Genomic DNA, 23796 nt, shown 5'->3' on the forward strand with positions numbered 1-23796 from the left:
CGCTACATTTGTGCTTTTAGTACTTTGTTTTCTCTGCTTAGACTTACCTCCCTTATTTTCACTGACTGGTAAACTTGTACACATTCTTTGAAACCAGCTCCTCTGTTACCCTTTTTGTAAGGCTTTAATCCAATCTTCTCCCTTCCCCCAGGGGCAGAGTTGGCATCTGGGCTTGTGCTATAACAGCAGGGATGCAGGACCATTTTGGGGAAAAGTCATTGGTGCCAAGAGTATTAGCTTTTCTGGCTTAGCCCAGGCTGGTTTGGCCCTCTCTAGAACGATGTCAGTATTCATAAAGGTGAATTCTAGAGACCGTTAAGGAAAACTCCCCCTATTTCTGAGGCCTCTGGAATCCCCTGTGAATGTGAAGGACCTGGAGTGTGGCTTTTAGCTCTTGTACACCTGGGTAGGCTCTTGTTCTGCCTCCTTGTATTTCATAGTTTGTATCTATACAAACACTCTCTGAGAGCATGATAGTGAATTGTAGCTATTAACTCCATGGAAATGCATTGTCCTGGATATTATTTCTGGTATGTTTTAATATTGCTATGTAATTTGTCCTTAAAATGCACGTGTTCATAATAAAATATGAATGGGTGTCTGTTGAAGGAAAATGATTGTTGGTGAACAAGATGATGACGGGACACTGTAGGAGCTTGTTAAGTCTTCATTGAGTCACCTTCTTTAGGATCTAGAGGAGATAATGAAGTCGATTTGGTTAAGGTGTTTTCTGTTGCAACCCCAGAGAACAGTGATTAAGTTAGAACCACTTAAGTGGTTTGTAGTGGACTAAATGATTGAAGTGTGGAGTTACTCTAGCATGGAAAAGCAATCATGGCAAAGTATTTCTTTTTTTTTTTTTTTTTAATTTTTTTTAACGTTTATTTATTATTGAGAGACAGAGACAGAGTATGAGCATGGGAGAGCAGAGAGAGGAGGAGACACAGAATCCAAAGCAGGCTCCAGGCTCTGAGCTGTCAGCACAGAGCCCGATGCAGGGTTCGAACTCACGAACTGCGGGATCATGACCTGAGCCAAAGTTGGCTGCTTAACTGACTGAGCCACCCAGGCGCCCCTGGCAAGGTATTTCTATATGTATATGGTTCTCTGATAAGCACTCGGGTACTGAGGTGATTAATATACAACTTTGTCCTTTTGGAGAGAAAAAAATTCAAAGAAATATGTCACAAAAGTGTTGAGTGCTCTAATAGAGGCTTGTGTTTGATTCTTGGGGAGTACCAGGTTGTCAGTGGAGAACAGCATTAGGGTATGAGAAGAGGTGGGGTTGAGTGAAGACTTTTTATAATTTGGGCCTGGAGTAGAGTACTGAGAGCAGTAGAGCCTTGGAATTATCTCTCTGCATAGTGGACAAAGGGACTGTCTTGGTCAGGGTCAAGAGGGATAATTGGAGAAAGTTGAATGAAGGCCTGGTTACAAAGGTGGTGGGCAGGGCTAAAAGAAACCAATGGGAGATGGCAGAGCACCCAGGAGCTGGAAACAACTTTACTGCTACTAAATCCAAAGAGGGGCAAGAGGAGGAGGCTTTATGAGAATGGAACTGTGGCTGTAGGAGAGAGGATCACCCCACAGCAATTGTGCCCTTCAGTAGAGGAACACAACCACTGCCAAATTCTGGCCTGGAAAGGAGATAGAGCCAGAGGAATACACTTCTAGACAGTTTCTCTATTGTACCTTCTTCTGCTAGTGTCTCTCATTGGCCAAACCCAATCAGAAGCCTGAAATCAAGGGAGCCCTTAATGCATGGTCCATACAGGACAAAAATAGGGCAGAGAATAGTGGATAGTGATTCTGAAAGAGCAAGTAGAGTATCCAGCACAGGAACTGATTAGGCATAAGTGAACATAGTATTTAGAAACATTGAGAGTTCTAAACAATGGAACAATGAATTTGTAATTGTACCAGATAGGAAGGAGATAGACTTTACAGTGTGTCAGCAAGAAGAGCTTTCTCTGCTAATTGGAAGAGATGCCTCGCTCTCTAAGACCTGTTACCTGCCAATCAGTGTATGGTTTGTTAGCATTATGGAATGTGTACAAAGGGGGAAGTGACACCAAGCTTTAAGGATTTACTTCTCTCTGTATGACTCAGTCATACAAAACATGCATCTACAACTTTTTGGGTGTTGATATATTTTAGCCAGTATTACCTCAATTAAATTCATTTCGATTCAAGTCAAAACATTTGCTGAAAATCTGTAATTTCCTTGAAACTGTACTAGATTTGCTTAGTATACCAAGAAGGCACAGAACCTTTCTTCAGAGAGATTATAGTGGAAAAGATGGTTATGTAAAAAAAAATTGTATAATTAAAGGACAGAATATGACAGTGGAAGCTCTCTTGACTGATTTTCACCTAATAGACTCACTGTACTAATTGATAAGCCTTATTCTCTCCTTAACTGTTGTGGCTGATGTGTTGCTAGATGCAATGTTTTTAGCTAGTAGGCTATGTCTCTGTATATCTGTGTACTTCTGTAATTTTTATGCTTTACCAAGAGTCTGTTGTGTTTGTTCTCAAATGTTTTTTATGTCAGTTGGGCTTGTTACTAAATTTACACAATTTAATTATATATACAGTATTAGGCAAACCAATGAAATGGAAGTATAAAACAATAAGATGTTGTTTGCATTAAAATCAGATCAAACATTTTGGAAAAACATAATAAAAATTAGTCACTTAAAAAATGCCATTGAAGGGGCTCCTGGGTGGCTCAGTTGGTCAGGTGTCCATGGTTCAGGTCATGATCTCATGTTTCCTGAGTTTGAGCCCTGTGTCGGGCCCTCTGTTGTCAGCACAGAGCCTGCTTCAGATCCTCTGTCCCCCTCTCTCACTTCCCCTTCCCCGCTCATGGTTGGTCTCTCTCTCTTTCTCTCTCCCTTAAATGTTTAAATAAACATTTTTTAAAAATGCCATTGAAATAGATATAGATAAGACAGTCCCTTATCCTTTGAACCTGGCAGTAAAGATGATCTTGACACAGATAATTTTGTTGATAGTGGGCAAGATTAAGACAGTATCTTCTTGATGGTTTCTAGATTTTTCTGTGAGGTACCAGTGGACACTGAAATGAGGAGGGGGGTGCTTGAGGAGGGTGAAGAAGGTTTGAAATAGATAATGTGGAGAGTAGAGAGGGAGCTCACTGTAGGCATATAGAAGGACTTCTGGGTGGGACTGATGGTGTGCCTGAGGCTGAAGACCATGACTTTTTCATGGCACCAACCGAAATGACTATGTGACTTCCTCTTCCTCTAGGTGTGGGATTTTGTGGGGCAGGTATGGAGGAAGTTTAAAGGAGAGTTGGAGGTTGGGACAAAAAGTGATTTAAGCCTTTTGTTTGGAATCATCCTATTCTAGTAATTTGCCAAAATGATGAACATAAAGGAAAAAAAGGTATTTGCTGTACGTTCTCTAGGCTTTTTAAAAACAGAGTTGTTCCTTTGGCCACATACATGTGAATCCACAATAAAGGTGATATTGTAGATAACCAAGACATGGCCCACAAGTGTTACTATGGCATTGTTGTAAACAAACAAGTTAAGGACAAGGTTGTTGCCAAGAATTTTGATAGAGAGACGGCATGTTTCCCAGAGCAAGAGACAGCCTATTAAACACTCTAAGAACCAAGATAGCTTCCTGAAATGCATGGAAAAAAAATAAGAAAAAGAAGAAAGCCAAAGGGAAAGGTACCTGGGTTCAACTAAAGCACCCGCCTCCCTTGCACGCAGAAGCATGGTGTGTATTACCAGAAAAGAACTTGAGCTGCTGGAGCTTATTCCTTATGAATACATTGTGTGATACATATGTGAGAAAAACATACATCCAGATTGTTAAAGAAAAAAAACTGACTTTCATGATGAATTGTGATGTGTAGTCTTATTAGGAATGTTAGTGGATCTGGAGAACATAGTGACGCCAAGGGAATGGAAGTCTTGATGAAGTTAGAGAGTAAGTGTGATGAGAGAGAGAGAAAGTTCTGTGAAGGTATGGTCAGAGAATGGTTCATTGGTCAATGAACCAAATGGTCAATGGTTCACTGACATTTGCAGGGACAGGAGGATTTCTTGGCTTAGGTGTGGCTGCAGATGTGTGTGGTATAAGTGGTGATGAAGGTCAATAGAATTGAAGACATTTATGAACTTAGAGGCAAGGGGGTTCCAATGTCTTCTTTGGGGACATTGAGACCACTCTTAAATAATGCCAGGATTTGGGATGGAGAAGTGGGTGGTAAAAACACGGAAAAAGTGGGAGCACTTCCAAGGAGGTCAGTAGGTAAGGTGCATGACCCTCAAAGGGTTTTTCACTAAGGAAGGAAATGATGGTGTCCACCTTCTGATTTCTGTTTTCTTAAAAAAATTTTTTTTTAATTGAAGCATAGTTGACACACAATGTTACATCAGTTTCCGGTATACAACATTAGCGATTCAACAACTCTATATGTTATGCTGTGCTCGCCACAAGTGTAGCTACCATCTGTCACCATACAACACTATTACAGTACCACTGACTATATTCCCTCTGCTGTATCTTTCATCCCCATGACTTATTCATTTCGCACCTGGGAGCCTGTACCTCCCACTCCCCTTCACCCATTTTGCCCATTCCTCCCGGCTTTGGCAGCCACCAGTTTGTTCCTTATATTTATGGGTCTGTTTCTTCTTCTTCTTTTTTTTGTTTGTTTGTCTATTCCTTTTTAAATTAAAAAAAAGTGTTATTTATTTTTAAGAGAGAGAGCACAAGTGGGGGAGGGCAGAGAGAGGGGGACAGAATATCTGAAGCAAGCTCTGTGCTGGCAGCAGAGAGCCTGATGCAGGGCTCTAACTCATTGAACTGTGAGAGATCATGACCTGAGTGGAAGTGGGACATTTAACTGACTGAGCCACCCAGGTGCCCCCCATTCCTTTTTTTTTAAAGATTCCACATATTAGTGGAATTATGGTATTTATCCAAAGAAAATGGAAACACAAATTCAAAAAACCTCTGTTGCAGCATTATTTACAATAGCCAAGATATAGAAGCAACCTCAGTGTCCATCAATAGATGATTGGATAAAGGAGATGTGTGTGTGTGTGTGTGTGTGTGTGTGTGTGTGTGTGTACATGTATGTGTGTGAGAGAGAGAGAGAGAAAGAGAGGGAGAGAGAGAGAGAGAGAGAGAGAGAGAGAGAGAGAGAGAGAGATGGAATATTACTCAGCCGTAAAGAAGAATGCAATCTCACCATTTACAACAGGGATGGATTTACTTATGCTAAGTAAGTCAGATGGAGAAAGACAAATACCCCTTTCTGATTTCTTTGTGACAAACAGATCTTTTCTTTAGGCACAAAATGTATGCTTTTAGTTGGGCAAGGTATCTGCTCCCATTTAAGAGGGCATCTGCCTGCTATATTTGTGAATCTTAAGGAAAATCCAAATGTGACTTGGTGCCATAATTGGAACTAAGACTCATTTCTTGCTTCTGTGATTCTACTTGGTACTAAAAAAGTTTTCCTTTATGAGACATCAGTTAGTAGATAGAACAGAATGTATGGTTAAATAATTAAAATTACTTTCATCATTACAATTATAATATGCCTTGCCATTTCAAATACCAAATATATGCTTATCTTTCCTGAAATTTTGCAAGAAATCTGTTACTCAAGGGTGAAGAGATGATTTTTTAAGTTGAGTTAAACATTTTTATGGATTAGATATGAATTCAATAAAAATAATTGAATTAAATTGGATGACATGAATAATTCATGACATGTAATATCACATCAATTCTAGCATAAAAATAAAGCTATTGGTTTATGTGCTGGGAAAGTATATTTTATTATTTAGAAAGGTAGTGAATGTTTATTATTTTGGAAGATAATTTACTTTATGATTAAATTGAGATACTAAATTGTAAGATTGAAAGAAAGTATAAAATTGAACTAAGAGCCTTTGATGCAAATCACCACTTCCATCTACTTGATGAACCACTTGTTGATATGTCTTGGTCATTAATGATTTTAGATGATTTACCATGATAGTCTTCCAGATCTTGAGGACAAGTCCAGTCATTGTGCCAGAACATTCTAGAGTGTGTGAAGGCTGCCAGGTGTTGCCTTTGAAGAGCAGAGGGCAGCTTTCTGGCTAGGTCTGTCCTCCGGGGCTGGGCTCTCAGGTCCTTGACCACCTGGGAGACTTCCTTCCTCCTTCATCCTACTTCCTTATGTGTGGGCCAGGTGCCCCTTTTTTCCTGGTTAAACTTTAAATCCTTGCTAGGAGAGAGCATACAACTGGGTGGTTGGGCTTACTCCTGATGTAGGTGGAGAACTGGCCTTTTCACACCTCTCATTTGATCTGAATCTAGTACTACTTGGGACAGCTTGTTAGAAAACCTGACTCTGTGGGAGTTGTCATTCTTCTTAACATCAGTTCCATGATATCACTCATTCATTAGTTCCATGATATCACTCATTCATTCAAAAAAGTTTACTGTATGCTCACTCTGTATAGCCCAGGATCCTGGGACATTTGGGTGAGTAAGGCTCAGTCAGAGGGTTTCTCACAGGGTTGGCAGGGTTGGCATGGTGGGGCTGAGGGTCAGGAGCAGGGAGGCCCAGGTAAAAATTTTAATAGAAAATTGAACTTGGAGAGTCAAAGACTTGGCCTGAGCCTTGTAGGGGGAGTAGGAGTTAGCTAAGCAGAGAGGGGTGAGAAGTGGGGAGATTCCAAGGGTGGGAATAACCTGTACTGTGGTACTAAGGTGAGAGGCAAACAGTCTAGAACTGCTGGCTGTTGCTGGAGGGAAGTAAAATGGTGGGAGATGAGGCTGGAGAACCAGGTCATAAAGGCCCCCAGCTACCAGGCTAACAAGCTTGAACTTGATTCTGAAGGCAAAGCAGGGAACCGTTGAGTGACACTGAATGATACATAACATTCTGTGGGCTTCAAAGTCATCTGAATGTCTCTAATGAAAGTTCTTCCTCCTAAACATTTTTGGTTGTTCAAAATATCAATTGATCCACAAAGGTATTATATAATAGATGATGCAGTATCTTAACCTCTGCCATCATTTAATGAGGACAAGAAGTTCATTCTCAGAAATAGATACCAATACATGTTACTACCTACGGCAATTTTTCAACCTCCATTAGGCTACTAGAGCCTTTTGGCCACTTTATAGTAAGATAACTATATTTCTTTTCAAAATGCCTTTGCCACAGCTTTTATGATTTGAGATTAATAAAGGCACCAAGGGTCAGGTTTTTTACAGAACTCAGCCAGATTTTGGAGGAAAGCTCCGTATTTATCCATCTTTAAATGGAAAGAAAGGAAACCATGGAAATTATGCTACTTTTAGTCTTGGAAGATTATCTCCTGGGTAGGAATCTAAGGTTCCTATAATTAATAAGTTAATAAATACTGCCTGATGAGTGGGATTGTGTCTCAGGTCAAAGTTGTTGAAGCCAGATAAAATGGAGGAAGACGACAGACAAAATGGACTCCATTGCACAATGTTTTAGTTTTTCTTTGTGAAATAACTATATTTATATTGTTTAAGTTTTTAGTTTAGTTCCAGTTAGTTAACATACAGTGTTATATTAGTTCCAGGTATACAATGTAGTGATTCAACATTTCCATACATCACATGGTGCCCATCACAACAAGTGTGCTCCTTAATCTCCATCACCTCTTTAACCCATCCCCCCCACCCCCTTCCCTGTGATAACCATTAGTTTGTTTTCTCTATAATTAAAAGTCTGTTTCTTGATTTGTCTCTTTCTCTCTCTTTTTTCCCCTTTGGTCATTTGTTTCTTAAATTCCACATATGAGTGAAATCATATGGTATTTTTCTTTGACTGACTTATTTTGCTTAGTGTTATACTCTCTGGCTCTATCCATGTCATTGTAAATGGCAAGATTTCATTCTTTTTTATGGCTGAATAATATCCCATTGTATATATACATACTACATCTTCTTTATCCATTCATCAGTCAGTGGACATTTGAGCTGCTTCCATATCTTGACTGTTGTAAATAATGCTGCTATAAACATAGGGGTGCATGTATCCTTTTGAATTAGTGCTTTCATATTCTTTGGATAAATAGCCAGTAGTTGCATTTACTGGATCTTGGGGTAGTTCTATTTTTAACTTTTTGAGGACCCTCCATACTGTTTTCCACAGTGGCTGCACCAGTTTGCATTCCTACCAGCAGTGCATGAGTGTCCCTTTTTCCCCATATCCTCACCAATACTTGTCATTTCTTGTTTTGTTGCTTTTAGCCATTCTGACAGGTGTGAGGTGTTATCTCATTGTAGTTTTGATTTTCATTTCCCTGATGGTAAATGATGATGAATGTCTTTTCATGTGTTTGTTGGCTATCTGTATGTCTTCTTTGGAGAAATGTCTGTTCATGTCTTCTGCCCATTTTTAAATTGGATTATTTGGTTTTTTTTCGGGGGGGGGGTGTTGTATCAGTTCTTGGATACATATTTTGAATGCTTTTTATTAGGTATGGCATTTGCAAATATCTTCTCCCATTCAGTAGATTGTCTTTTAGTTTTATTGGTTGTTTCCTTTGCTGCACAGAAGCTTTTAAATTTGTTGTAGTCCGGTAGTTTATTTTGCTCTTGTTTCCCTTGCCTCAGGAGACATATCTAGAAAAAAGTTGCTACAGCCAATATCAAAGAGGTTACTGCCTGTATTCTCTTCTAGGATTTTTATGATTTTGGGTTTCACATTTAGGTCTTTAGTCCATTTTGAATTTATTTTTGTGTGGTGTAATAAAGTGGTCCAGTTTCTTTCTTTTGCATGTTGCTGTCCAGTTTTCCCAGCACCATTGTTGAAGAGACTGTTCTTTTCCTTTTTTTTTTTAATGTTTATTTATTTTTGAGGCAGGGGGAGTAGGGGCAGAGAGAGGGAGACACAATCCAAAGCAGGCTCCAGGCTCTGAGCTGTCAGCACAGAGCCCAGTGTAGGGCTTGAACGCACAAGCCGTGAGATCATGACCTGAACCAAAGTCAGACTCCTAACTGACTGAGCCACCCAGGCACCCCTGTCCTTTTCCTATTGGATGTTCTTTCTGGCTTTGTTGAAGATTAATTGACCATATAAATAACTGTATTGTTTTTGTTAAACAATGAATGTTTACTATGAATGAAGTGGAGTAGTACCTCAAAATACAAAGAAAATAAAAATCACTTCTCAGTTGGTTTAGCATCTGACTCTTTATTTCAGCTCAGGTCTTGATCTCACAGTTCATAGGATTGAGTCCTGCATCTGCTGTCAGCACAGAGCCTGCTTGGAATTCTCTCTATCTTCCTGTCTCTGTGCCCCTCTCCTGCTCATGTGCACGTGTGCATTCACTCTCTCTCAAAGTAAATAAACATTTAAAAAAAAGTAAAAATCACTGAGAAACTTCATCCCCTAAGGATAGCCACAAATGATATTTTGGTGAACATAACTTCCAGACATTTCTCTGGAACTTGGAGCCTTATGTTCTTAGTCACCCTCAGTTTATAAATTCTGGAATGCTCTGTTGCTTCTGTAGGATATCTATTGTGATTGTCTAGATTTTTTTTTTTTTTTTTTTTTTTTTTTTACTTCTCAAGTTTCTTAAATTAGGGATTATGTTCAATTTTGTTTGTTTTTCAATTTTGTTTTTTCTCTTCACAGTGCTTGGCTGTTTTATAAATGAATAAGATATAGATAGGGTATGATGAGGGGAAGGAGAAAGTGAATCATTTGTAGTTATCCTTGATTTGGATAGCCTACTTTTTGTATTGTGGTAAACTATATGTAATGTAAAATTATCATTTTCACCATTTTTAAGTGTACAATTAAGTGGCATTAAGTACATACACAGTGTTTTACAACCTTCACTATCCATTTCTAACAATCTTTTTTTTTCATTTTTTTAATGCTTATTTTTGAGAGAGAGCACGCGTGCGTGAGCGGGGGAGGGGCAGAGAGCGAGGGAGACACAGAACTGGAAGCAGGCTCCAGGCTCTGAGCTGTCAGCACAGAGCCTGATGCCAGGCTTGAACTCACAAGCTGTGAGACATGACCTGAGCCCAAGTCAGACGCTTAATTGACTGAGCCACCCAGGTGCCCCTCCACTATCCATTTCTAGAACTTTTACATCATTCCAAATAGAAACTGTATCCATTAAGCAATAAGTCCCCATTTTCCCCTTCCCCGAGCCCCTGGTAACTTCTATTTTACTTTCTCTATGACTGCCTATTCCATGTATCTCATGTAGGTGGAATCATACAGTGTGTGTCCTTTTGTCTCTGACTTACTTATTTCATTTAGCATAGTATTCTCAAGGTTTATCCCTGTTGTAGGATATATCAGAATCTCATTCCTTTTTAAGGGTGAATAACATTTATTTGAATGTATGTACCACATTTTGTTGGATAACCCACCTTTTGAATTTGGTTTAGAGTTCATATTTGTGTTTGGTGGTCATTTTACAAGATAGATTTATTTCGCAAGAGTAGATGTCACTAGAGACATCACCCAGAAGGAATAAACAGAGGATGATATATTAAATGATATTGTCTAGGGATCTGTCCTGAAGCTTACTATTTAGCATTAAAACAATCACTGAATATTTGATACTGGGGTTAAGGACATTTGTTATATTTACGATAAAAGAGAATTGAGTAAATTAGCAAGTACTTTAGCTGACTTGATTAAAATTCAAAAGGTTGTTGTTAAGTAGAATAAATACATAATTAAAAAATGCCAGAGTTTGAATAAGTACAAGTAGAGAAGTTCAGATATGAAAACCAAACATTATTATCTCTATGGTGTTGTAGGAATTTAAATCTTATTTAATTCCATATTTTTTCTCAGACATTTAAGAAGAATGGGTTTTTGTATTGTCCACATGTGGAATGATGTCTCTTTGCAGGCAGGTATGCTGTCAGCTGTCTTTTCATCAAAGGGCAGTGTTTCTCAGACTGGAGTGAGTCATGGCCGCTCCTGTGGACTGTGGTGCCCTGGGGGAGAGCAGATCTATTCTCCCTGTGTGTTCTTCAGGAGATCTTTAAGAATGTTCTGTTTTAGTTCCAATGATAATAAAGCATTAACATAAACATATTAAAGATCATGTGGCATTACTGGGTTTGCCATTTCTGACTTTGACTGTCTTTTAGTCTATGTGCACTTCGTTGACTCATATTAATTTACAATTCTCCCGAGGCATCTCTGTTGAGGCTGGTGTGGCTCCCTTAGCTAGTAGCTGAGCCCAGAAAATGAGATACTCAGCATTCACCTCTCAGCCTGGCTTTGTTGTCTGTGCATTTACGAGGGAAATTCTGCCCGTGGTGGTATTCCAAATTTAGGCCAGTCCCCAGAAAGGGAAGGGGCCTGTATTGTATCTTATTCCTTTAGATAGTGCTAAAGACCCACTGAAAAGTTCTTTGCTGTTTAACTCCTTATGTTTTATTAGCGGTACTATTCATTACCTTATTTATTCATCCATCTCACAAATATTTACTAAATGTTTACTATGAGATGGACATGTTATAATGAATCGTATCAAATGCTTGTTATGTTAATTATATTTAAATTGATTTTTCTTCCAGGACAGGAGTTGAGGAAGACATTCAAGTCTCCTTGGTAAATTTCCAAATGCTTTTACTGTCAGCCTTGCTTAGGCGGCAACATTGCATAATATGCTCTGTCTGTAAGTCTTCATTTTCTCACTAGTTTGCAAACCCCTTGAGGGGAGAAGACTCTATCTAACACTATCCCAATTTTGTTCTGCACAAACAGAGGTACTTTGGGGCTAATTGATGGATTCTATCAACCAGAACATCCTATTCCTCTAGCTTCTGATTGCCTGAAACTTACTTTTAAACAGGCAGACACAAATTTGCTGCATGTTCTTTCCTGCCATGGACACTCAACAACAACAATTGGCATTATTGTTATTCTCATTGTTATTATTATTAGTGGTAATGATGTTAGTGGGGTATTGTAGAGGCAGGATGTAAAGAGAAGTGAGCATAGCTTTAGAGTGAACAGATTGGCTACCCTACTTGGAAAATTCATTTGACCTTAGAAATGAGAATTAAAATATGCATCCTTCAGGGTTGTTGAGAAAATCAAACGAAACAGGTGTATATAAAATGACGAGGTGAAGAAATTGCTGTGGCGGTCACTTGGAACAATGATTTCTCTTCTTTTGCCCTTAAGCAGATTCCTATATCCACCTCCCCCACCCCACCCAGCCTTGGGTCCAGGGGAACCAGAAAGCAGGACTTCCAGTAGGGGAAGGAGAAAGGCCAGTTGAGAGAAGGAAGCCTGATTGTAGTAACAATTAGAACAGAGTATTCACTGGATAGGACCGTATGGGTCAGAAAAGGTAGAAGTGTTGTTAATTGGTGTACTTAGGTTTTCTTTTCCCATTCCTCTATCCTTGAGTCCCAGGAAGGTAACAAATGCAGAGATGCCAGTGACTAGGAAATATAAAGACGTTCTGTGTTTGTAAATAGTCGTGTTGAATCTGTGTCCAAACCTGCTTGTGCTTGTGAAAGAGTGCACATCTGGCTTGCTCACATTTGGCATTTGGCAAATGTTAGTTCCACTCTCTACATTCCCTTTTCCTTATTTCTCTCTCTCTCTAGTGATACATGTATACATATAACCCATAACATATGTAGTAGCAATATGGATTATAAAACATGTGTGCATGTGTGTATCCCCATCGGTTTAAGCACTAGCAATACTTACTTCCCTTAGCAGTAGCTGGGTACTGGGATGTGTTGGCAGGTCCATTGCTGGTAATCGTATTGACTGGGGATGGGTACTGGTGTTCTCAGGGATGTAAATATTCAGCAGAGTTAGGGATGATCCCCCACAACAGAGAATTGCCCTGCCCCAAAGTGCCAGCAGCACCCCCATTGAAAAACGCTGTGCGTTTGCAGTGTGGAGGAATCCTCAGCAACTTTGGGAATTAGAGACTCTATAATTCTGTCATAAAAGATAGCTGCTTTGCCTTAACAAATGGTGTTACTTGATGAGAATAGTGACTGTATCTTGATTCTTGTGAAATTCTAGGTATGTTACATTCTTCCCTGTACGTGAATATTATTTTGAATTTTAGGGCATTGCTCTCACTGTTCTCTTAATACAGGTTTATGGTGAAACAAAGGTGGTTACTGTTTGGATTCCTCCCCCGCCACCCAGACATTCTTTCTTTGGGAAGCTATTAGATAAAAATTGGGTAGGCTTTGCGGACAAGGCATTTCACCAGAAAAATAATCTTAGCATCACTGTGCACACACACAGAGGCTACACACACAAAGAAACTTGCAGGGCTCTTTTGATATGACATAGGGAAACTGACAGTGCCAATAATAGCACAGAGCTGTATCTCTCACGGTGCTTTTGAAGGCATAGAGAGCAAATGGCAATTCCAGCGGTAGCTGAGATATATTTTGCAGTGGCTAGAAAGAAACTGGCATTCTTATAGGAGTCCAGGAAATTGTCTTTGAGCCTTTGAAGGCACACAGAAAGCTAATGACACCTCAGAGGAATAGTGTTCTCAGGTTTTAGATGCCACAGATGCCAGCAATGCTAAAGCCAGGATATAAAACCTTTCTTATAGGGCCTTTAAGAATCCTCAGTGTGCTTTTATTAGCAGGCTGAGTGTGTATATAGAAATGTTAATGGTCTGTGGAGCAAGCTCAGCTTGTTTTTGCAAACTACAGAACTATAAAAGTTATCAGAAAGGACACACATTCTCCTTCCTTCCTTTGTTCTTTCGTGTTTTCTGTTTGTTTGTTTCCTTTTCTGTATAATAGAGCACCTATCATGTGCTGGGTTCTGTGGATACAAAGGTGAATCCCATGCGGATTCTTCTATCTAGAAGCCGACCACCTAATATGGGAAGAAATGTGTGCTCTAATATCTACAGTGCAAGGTAGAAGGTGATAATGATGCAAGTAAAGCACAAATTAAATGGAAATTTAGCCACAGAAGAAATTACTTCTGGCTGATAGGATCACAGGAAGCGACATAGAGGAGAGAGTGGAAATGGTATTGAACTGTTTTCAAGAATGTGTAGGCTTTGGACAGGTAGCAATTAGCTTGTAGGGAAAAAGAAGTGAGCATTGTAAGGGAGGACACTGCATGCTGGTGGAACAGCATTGTACAGGTTAGGGCAGGAGTGGTACAGAGTGGGGAACAGGGAACGGTTAGGAGGTTCTTGGTATGTACTTCTGATTATTCAGACAATGAACCTCCATTTATTCCTCATTAATTAATGATCTGGAATTCTGGTCCTTTACATTTTGATGTGCTATAGAAATTCCTATGGAGCTTATTAAAGGGAGCCCTTCTGCACACCTTTGTTTAGAAGATCTGAGATCCTCGTCGTCCCTTACTGCCCGTGGCCAGTGTGGGCCCAGCAGCAGCCATTGGGCACTCTAGCCACATGTGTCTCCGAGCTGGGACACAACGCTGGAATGCGGGGGTTGGGGGGGGGGGTGGGCAGGAGGGAAATGGAAATTATTTTTCTAAGAAGTAAAATCCCAAATCTCCTCTTAAGCAACTGCAATAACACCTCATCTTTTATTTAATTTTCTTTTAATGGAAAAGCCAGTAATGCTAAATGAAAGCAGATGACTGGTAAAGATTTGGATGTTGTTTATAAGTCTTTTCTATGATTTTTTTTATTGAGTTTTTTGGTTTCCTAATTGATTAATAAAGGGAAGAATGGGGAAGACTGACGTGTGTTATATTCTATCAGGGTTCAGATAGAGTGAAATTATTCCCACCTTGCCAATAAAATTCTCAAGGTTGATTGCTATTTTTAATTTATCTGAGCAGTGTTTGTTTTTCAGTGAAGGGACATTGATCCTGATCATTCTGTTAATAGGGAGTTTTACCCAAGGAAGTGAAATTTCCCCTTTTCCAAATTTGAGCTTTCAGATTGCTTATGTGACATGAATGATGTCAGACCCATACTCCACTGCGGTCCTGCCCAGGCCTGTTGTTTTTGTCAGTAGATTCCCTGAAGTGGTTTTGGCCCTAACTGGGTGCCCTGTCCCTAAGTGCAGGGTCTGGCTGTCATGGTGTACCCTCTGTGACCCACCGAGAGGCGTGAAGAGCATTCTGCCAACAAATAAGCCCCACAGGCACATCTGAAACATCAGGGGCTGCTGCAGTAGCTTGCCTTACAAGTTCCCTGCTGCCCCGCTCACTCTAGCCCACCTTGCTCTCTCCTGACATTTCTATACAAGGCAGTTGTCCACACATTTAAAAGCCCAACCCACAATCCTAGGAGGTATGTAATAGTATTAAGCATACTGGTTGCTATTTACCAAGTGCCTGTTGTATCTCCACAGCAGGGCTGGCCTCACGTCAATTGTACTTTACTCAGAAGAGGTGCAATATGGGATCCTGGGTCACAGCTGAGTCCTACAGGAGTGCCTTTTAAAGGCCTGGAACTGTCCAACTCTCAGAGAAGCAAAGCCATATTGGGTGTGGATGCTCTGGGAAGTTGCCAATGATCCCTGCATCCATTGTCAATGAGACCTCCATTTTTCATCCTGTTTTTCATGAACTGTGTGGGGAGGCGGTGAGGGTGGTTGGAGGGGAGAGACTACCGTTGACTGAGCCTCAGCCACATGGTGCTAAGTGTGGTACATTCTCTTCTAGCTCATTGGGTCCTCATGACCACACTGTAAGATTCATATTATTGACATGTATTAGAAATGAGGACAGTCCTGTGGGGCACTCTGGCTCCTGTGTTCCCCAACTCAGGGAGGTGTGTGGTCCATAGTGAGGACCTGCTTTGCTCTTGCCTCTGTGTTTCAGTGCTTCAGACAAGGTCCTGGTCATGAGCAAGACTGGATTGTAGGGTTCTCCCTTCTGGCCCTCCAGGGAAGATGTTTTAGAGGCAGTCTACATTAGGGTCAACTAGCCTAGTAGGTGGGCTTTGCTGCCCACTAGCCATGTGGCCTTTCCAGCCTGAAACGATCCAGACGTTAGTTTTATTATCCCTTAGTTAGGGGGGAGAAAAAAAACCTAAGTCAAAGAATTATCATTAGGTTTAAATGAGAAAATTGATATAAAGTACTAAGCACATGGCCTGGCATGTGGTGAGTGCTCAAGAAATGGTAGCAGCTATTGTTATTGTGATTCTTTGAGGCTGATTCTTAACTGGATACATATCCACACCCCTAAATCTACCTCTTTAGATCCTGTCTTAAAAGAGTTTATGTCATGTTAAGTTATAAAATGTCTTTTCCATGCTGTCTGGTTTTCTGCATTCACTCTTCCACCCCCTACTACCTTTCCATGGTTCTGTTGAGGTGAGTTTCACACTCCCAGGTGCTCATCATTAGCTATTACCATATAAGAAAATGAGAAAATAGCTTACTGCTTCCTGGTATTGTTCGCCAGTTGGAAAACACAGTATAACACTTTAAATCTTTTTCTTTTTCTTTTAATTTTTTTTTTAATTTACATCCAAATTAGTTAGCATATAGTGCAACAATGATTTCAGGAGTAGATTCCTTAGTGTCCCTTACCCGTTTAGCCCATCCCCCCTCCCACAACCCCTCCAGTAACCCTTTGTTTTCCATATTTAAGAGTCTCTTATGTTTTGCTCCCCTCCCTGTTTTTATATTATTTTTGCTTCCCTTCCCTTATTTCATCCGTTTTGTATCTTAAAGTCCTCATATGAGTGAAGTCATATGATATTTGTCGTTCTCTGACTAATTTCACTTAGCATAATACCCTCTAGTTCCATCCACGTAGTTGCAAATGGCAAGATTTCATTCTTTTTGATTGCTGAGTAATACTCCATTGTATATAGATACCACATCTTCTTTACCCATTCATCCATCGATGGACATTTGGGCTCTTTCCATACTTTGGCTATTGTTGATAGTGCTGCTATAAACATGGGGATGCATGTGTCCCTTTGAAACAGCACCCCTGTATCCCTTGGATAAATACCTAGTAGTGCAATTGCTGGGTCGTGGGGTAGTTCTAGTTTTAGTTTTTTGAAGAACCTCCATACTGTTTTCCAGAGTGGCTGCACCAGGTTGCATTTCCAACACTTTAAATCTTTTAATGTTGAGCTTGCGTGGAGTTTGCATTCAAACTGGAGATGAATTCTTTTCATGCCTATCTAGGTGGTACAAATGGAGATTGTAATTGATACCTTGTCTGTGTTGTTCTCCAATACCCATGACAGTAGGACATATCCATGCCTGTGTGACACACACAGCAAGTCACTGTCAGTGCTTGTTCTGGCTTGGTGACCCTTTGTTAAGAGGTTCATTTTCTTGCACAATCTCTGGTCTAATTTAACCTGCGGCCCATTGATATTTCATGGCCAGCACTCCAGGCCAGACTGCGTGTGCCATGTTGGATCCCTGAAGCCAGGTGGTGGCAGAAGCAGCCCAACTGCTTTAGAATGAAATGTTTAGGAGGGAAGTCATTTCCTATGGCAGAACAGAGCAAACAAACTGAATGTTTGGTTGAAATGTGTCTGCCATGAACCCACTTTAATTTTGGTTGAAAAATGTCATTCATTACATTTTTCTGTTCAAATGTTTTACAAGCTGTGTTCTGACACAGGCTTTCTAAGAAATCAATCCCCAAGAACTCTTGCTGGAGTATTCTGTATCCAAGGTAGGCTATACAAGTTAAAGCTGTTGCTAAGGGAATGAGCTGAGGAATTTGAATGTATAAATCTTGCTATTATATTTAAATTTTATGTACCATCTTACCCAAGCTTTACTTTAGGGTGACTAGGGGAACGGAGTGGGATTTGTAGCTGGCGAAGACTAACGAGAGAGGCACCATCTTGTCAGAACTCTCTACCAGTAGTGTTTACATTGCACTCTCTTCATAAACAAAACATTCTATTTTTCTTTTTAAAAGGGTCCTAGATAATCTCTACCTGCAAAGCTACTCTCCGTTTCAGGCCATGCCCTCGAAGATGCAGTTTCCATCACTAGGGGCTGCTTACTTCAGTGAGAGGAAAGTGATGGGGGAGGAAATAGTTTTCTTAATGTTTTAACCACTGAAACAAATCTCTAGAGTGACAAAAGAAATTCCACAGTTTACTGGGTGTGATTTTTTTTTTTTGGCCAGTTCTTTTCTACCTGAGTCTTGCCTATTCCATTCTACCTAAAATACTTTTTTGCACTCTTTTATATTCGATAGAGAGAAAGACTTTTCTTATACTGAAAAACAGTTAAAGCAATTCCAATGGGTAATATGACTGATTTTATTAGTAATATTGATATATGACTAATGTGCCAGGTATTGTGTTAGGAGTTTAATATACATTATCACACTTAAGTTTATACTGTGGCAGACAAAGGTGTGGTTCATGATCCCAAGCATATGAAATGCCTAGCAGCTGAATATAAGATGACAACAATATTCTCTGCATTTGTGTGCCCCTGTGCTAAATATATTTAGATTGAACCACATGACATTGCTCTTTCGTGAGCAAAAAGAGCCAAATGTTGGCAGTGTCTTACGGTTCAACCCACCACATGTGTGTGTATACTCACACTGCCAGACATAGTTCTAGAATTTCCTTGGGACATACCTGACATGTTTCACAGGCATAAAAATGTGGGATTTTTGACAAACGTATAACTAACAATGCAGAGAAGTAAAATTCTTCAATGCTTTGTCTATTCATCCCAGAACCGAAGAGCCATGAGGTTGTGTGGTGGCCCTGCCTTGTTTTACAGAAGTGAGGCCCCGAGAGGTGAGGGGACTTGCTTGTAGTCATGGGGTGAGTTAGTGCCGGGTGTGAGGCTGGAACTTAGGCCTTTGTGGCTTCTGGAACAATGTTTGACCTTCCTCTATTGATTTTCAAGTATAGGCCTTCAAAGCCCATTTTGCATGTGATGTCTCTAACTTAGAAGTAAAGTAACTGGTATAGTCCTGCGGCTCTGCTAGGCACAGGCGTTCCACGGGGTAGGGCATTCTGTGGTGCAGAGAAGAGCGATGGGAAAGAGTAAGACATTCCATGTGGAGGTGACAGAGAATGTTGGGTGGTCAGGTGGGAAGGGATGGGCAGCACAGAGCAGGGGCCTGCATGTGCACTCGGGAGGGCCACAGGAGAGACCGTTTGCAGATGAGGACCAGGCCTGGCTGGCTGAAGTGACTGCCTTGGGCCCTTTGGTGGTTCCTTCCTGCTGCCCTATTAGAAGCGCTCTGGGTTCCCTCACATGGCCTCTTGGCCAGACACAGGCCTGTGCTGCATTGTTGGTCAGGAGTGGCCCCGCAGTTCTCTTTTTCATCTCTTGGGGGTTTTACCTCAGGGGGGGTCTTACTGTCCTTCCCTGCCCCTGGCACCATCTTTGTCCATCTCAACAGGCTTCAGTAATTTTGAATTTTGGGGAGAAAAGGTTCAGTGCCCAAGGCCTAACATTTCCTTTTCTCTCAGAAGGGCTTCTGCACTGCAAATTTGCTCAGCCTGTGTCGAGCAACTTCTAAGTTCCTCACATCCATCCTGACGCTCACACGTACAAGAATAAAGTTCCACTGCTTTAGATCACTAAATTAAAATGTGTAGAGAGTAAGTAGACGTGTGGAATATGTATATCTCGGCTGGGACAATGGGCTTGTGATTTTTAAAAGTATAAACAAATTTATAAATTGAGACAAAGGTAAACCTGTGCATTATATGAGCATGTTTCTTTTTACATAGTAGAAACCAGTGCCTATCAAGTCTAGGGGCTCAAACAGACACTGGCACACATTTTTCTGGAATTCTGTGGCTGGGGCAAGAGAGCACAAAGAGTTTAATACTGGATCACCTCTCCTTGTCACACCTTCAATTGCCTCTGGAGGTTTACCTGTGACTCTGTCTTTGCCTTTGTCCTTCACCATTCTCTGTATGTCTTTCTCAAGATTAGGAATTGCCTCTTCTTTTCTCCCCCACTGAATTTCCACCCTGTTGGTTATCCATGGTGGAAGGCATACTGTCATATCAGAAACACCGCTAAGTCATTGTTCCCAGGGATCTGAGAAGACTGTTTTCCTCTTTCCTCAGATAAATCAAATATACTTTTCTCTTGAATTCTCCAATAACCTATGATGTGTTCTGGTCTGAGAAAATCTGCTTCCATCTCGAATCTTTGTTGTATACTGAAGAGGGTATACATTTAACAATACAACCAAGCTCATTCTCCTCCCTGGGTTTATGGGTATCTCAATAAATTATTATTGGGGTCTCCCTTACTCTGACAGCAGCTTCAGAAAATAGCATTTCTTCCTTTATTTCCTAAGTTTACTTAAAAGTACATTTTTTAAAAATTGGCTTTCAGTATTTGTGTATAAAGAAGTTGTTTTCTGGCTTTATCTAATTGAGGAACTTTGAGGTGCCTGCCATTTTTCGTGGCAGATCCTTTTGACATTCAGAAATTAAGTGCTCTTTTCTGACAGCAGAAAGGGCTGTCTCAAATACACACTTGGAATTGGCATTTATTATTATTATTTTTTTATTCTGTGCCTGTTTCATTGTAAGGGGATATTGTGGTACGCTGGGAAATAAAAAAGTCCCATGAAAACTCATTTCATAGTAAATGAGCTAAGCCATTAGGAAAAATTGACCATGAGCTTAATAGGAACCAGTCATGTGATATTGGAACGAAAACAGTTAGTGCAGTAGGTTTCAATCTTTTATAAAGTAGAAGAACTCTTTTGTCAACAGAAAGTCTGGAACCCTATGCTTAAAACAGACAGAGGCACTGAGTGGTGGTGGTGCAGCTGTGAGGAGCCCAGTGCTATCTGCTCTAACCTTTTCTGCCTTTAGTAATTTCCTTCTCAGAAACTGGAAAACCATTTTGCTAATACATTAATTATACAGGTAGAGTAATCCCTTATGTAAATAAAGTGTTACAATTTTAGAGGCATGTTTTTATACATCATTTTATTTCCATTGTCCTCATTTCTTATAAAAGGAAACTGAGGATCAGAGAGGTCCAGGGCCACACAGCTAATCTGTAAGGCAGCAGGATTGGAATGTAGTTCTTCTGACTCTGAGTTTAGGGCTCACTTCACTGAATCCTAGGGTTGTCTGTTAATGATGTAAAAGTCCAGGCTTCTTTGAACTGGTGAAACTCTTTCTGGAATGTTTTGTTCAGTGATGGATTGTAAATGGAAAGATGTCCAGAGCAGGGTGACTGGGGTACAGCTTTTCACATTACAGATAGAAGCAAAAGACTGTAAAAATGGAAATCTCTTTGGGAGTTCATTCACTGGTGTGAATTGGCTTTTAGTAAGTGCATGAGATGCTATGCAAGGAGGGGCTAAAGGCTCTGAAGGCTTGCAAGGTTTTGGATACTGGGTGTAGATGTCATAGCAAAGGAAGGGAAAGTAAGAGGACAGGAAGGCTTAAACTTCCTGTAACTTCAGAGATAAGCAGTCTGTGGCTCAGGGGACACATGTAGCCCATGAATTTTCAAAATACAGCCTTTGTTCTTTTTTTCAGGGTAAAAATTAGAAGGCTGCTTTCATGTTTCTACTTCTCAAATATGTCAGTTTTTTCAATGACAGTCTTTTATTCAATATAGTAGGTAATCTGAATTGTAAAGAATATTGTATGTTTCCCCATGGGACTAAATTAAGCTATTTGCATTTTGAATGGAATAAAAAGCTCTAAAAACATTTTCTTTCCCCCTTCTGAATCATCTTTGGAAAAAGAGGTTGCTCACCACTGATTTATTTCATAATTTTATCTGGGTAAAAGCTGCTTTGCAGAAAAAAAACACCTATGTGAGTGCAATGATGCTAGCATGGAATTAAGCCCAAAGGGTGGAAAATTCAGTGAGGGAGATTTGGGTTCAACCTGTCAGCAGCAGTAGCAAAATCACAAGAGCAGAGCTAGTCACCCAGAGCAGGTGGCCTAGAGGTGCCAGGCTCCCCATCACTGGAAATGTGCAGAGGCTGAGACTGAGAACCGCATCTCTAGGTCAGGGCTACCTTAGACCACTCTGTGCTTTTGAGATCCAAGGTTGTGTTATGTTAAAGGTTTTCACTGAGCCATCACTTCAGTATGAGTCATTTGACTTTTTTGCATTTGAGTAGATGATGCTGAAGAATGCTTAGGTTTGAACACTCTATTCGAGTTTCAAATGGTTAGGTTTCTTATGTTGAGTTAGGTTTCTTATGTTTTGTGAATTTCTCACTCTTGAAATGTTCTCAGAAGCAGTCCGAGAATGTTACAATGTTCACTGGGCCAGATTTGTTAATATATTTTAAGAGTTTGTGATCCGTGAATAAAAACTGATCTGAATATTGTATGGTAAAACAGTAGTCTCCGTACTTTTTATTTTAAAAATACCATCTGTGAGTCTTGGAATGACCCTGCGGTTGGTAAATGTGTCCCCAGTGCAAAACATACAGAGCTGTGTTCCTGAAAGTTGTGTATTAAGTGACCATATTTTCCATTTATTTGCTTAGGTTCTCAAAGATTTCCCATTTTTATTTTTGATTCATCTTCAGATTTCAGGTAGTTTTTCATAACTGTTTATTTAGCTTTACCTTTCTCTATCAGCCTTAGGACTTAATGGTCTGTAATAAATTCATGTTTTAGTATACTAAGGGCATGATATTACAAATGAAAAAAATGAACAAACCAAAAAAAAAAAACCTAAGTAAACTCTTTTGTAATACACATAATTTCCCAATTTGCCTATTTTATAGGTGCTCACTTTTTCTATCATAAGTCACTGATCCACAGGAAGAATGAATCAAGGTCTGCTAAGCAAAGAACAACTTAATTTCTTTGAGAAAAATATATCCTACTTCTCTGCCTTAAAAAAAATAAGAACAGGGAACATAAAAACTGTATTTAATAAAAGGGGTAAAAATTAAGAGAGTCTGAGGATGAAAATAAAGAGGTTAAGAGAGCTCACAGAAAGAAACACCCCCCCCCCCACCACACACACAGGAAAAAATGAGGACCTAGAGTAAGAGATAGAGACAAAATGAAGCAGACGCCCAAAGATGAATCTATAGGAACACGTGCAAGGTTGTAAGCTGAAACCCTTTTTGAGGACCAGGCAGGTAATAATGTAACATCATGAGAAATGGAGGCAGATATGAATTGTGGAGTGCCTGGTCTGCCTAAAAGCACCCAAATCCAACAAAACAAAACACTGTGCTGACCAAAGGAAATCCATTCGTCACCTGCTGGCCACCAGGGTAGACCTCTAGGTTATGACCACCCACGGAAATAAGAGCTAACATTTACTGAGTGCTTACTATGTGCCAGGCCTCGTTCTCTGTGCCTTACCTATAATGACTCCAATCCTCATAGGGTCCTTGGAAGCACATGCTGCTGTCATTATCCTCACTTCAAAGATGAGGTAAGTGAGGCTTTCAGTATTCAACTGAGGTTATTGTACTTCCACAACTGGTAAGTGGTGTAGCCAAGGGTTGAACAGTAGATACCCTTGCAATTGTCAGGATGTATTTACATGCGGTATTTTACTGATCATCTTGGAACCTTCTTGAGGTAAGCAAGGTAGATATTGTTATTCCCATTTTACAAATGGGGAAACTAAGACTCGGAGGGCTGCCTTGACTGAGGGCTTCCAGCTGGCAAGTGATGGACCTGGTACCCAAGGCCTCTGCCTTTAAATCTAGGTTTTTTCTACTAGACTGCACCACCCTGCAATGATTTAAACTGAAAGCCCCGGGGTCAATCTTGAGGAGTGGTAGCATTTCTGAAAAACATGGAGCTCTGACTTATTTTTTCTACCTTGGGGGAGGAATATTAAATATTTGCAGTGTTTAAATTC

At 40.2% G+C, this 23796-nt stretch overlaps 1 protein-coding gene across 9 annotated transcripts in view; it reads left to right on the forward strand.

Annotated features, from left to right (window-relative positions):
* The window catches only part of MSRA (methionine sulfoxide reductase A), a 455631-nt gene that overhangs the window by 77603 nt on the left and 354232 nt on the right, over positions 1–23796 (forward strand). Inside the window, exon 1 of one of the 9 annotated variants that reach the window (XM_042983561.1) lies at positions 23338–23361. The exons of the other annotated variants lie outside the window; for them this stretch is intronic. The gene's annotated coding sequence lies outside the window, so the exon portion shown is untranslated. Of the gene's footprint in view, positions 1–23337; positions 23362–23796 lie in introns of those variants that run through there. 9 annotated transcript variants of the gene reach the window in all.

This window comes from Panthera tigris, chromosome B1 (assembly GCF_018350195.1).
Source record: "Panthera tigris isolate Pti1 chromosome B1, P.tigris_Pti1_mat1.1, whole genome shotgun sequence".
NCBI classification, from domain to species: domain Eukaryota; kingdom Metazoa; phylum Chordata; class Mammalia; order Carnivora; family Felidae; genus Panthera; species Panthera tigris.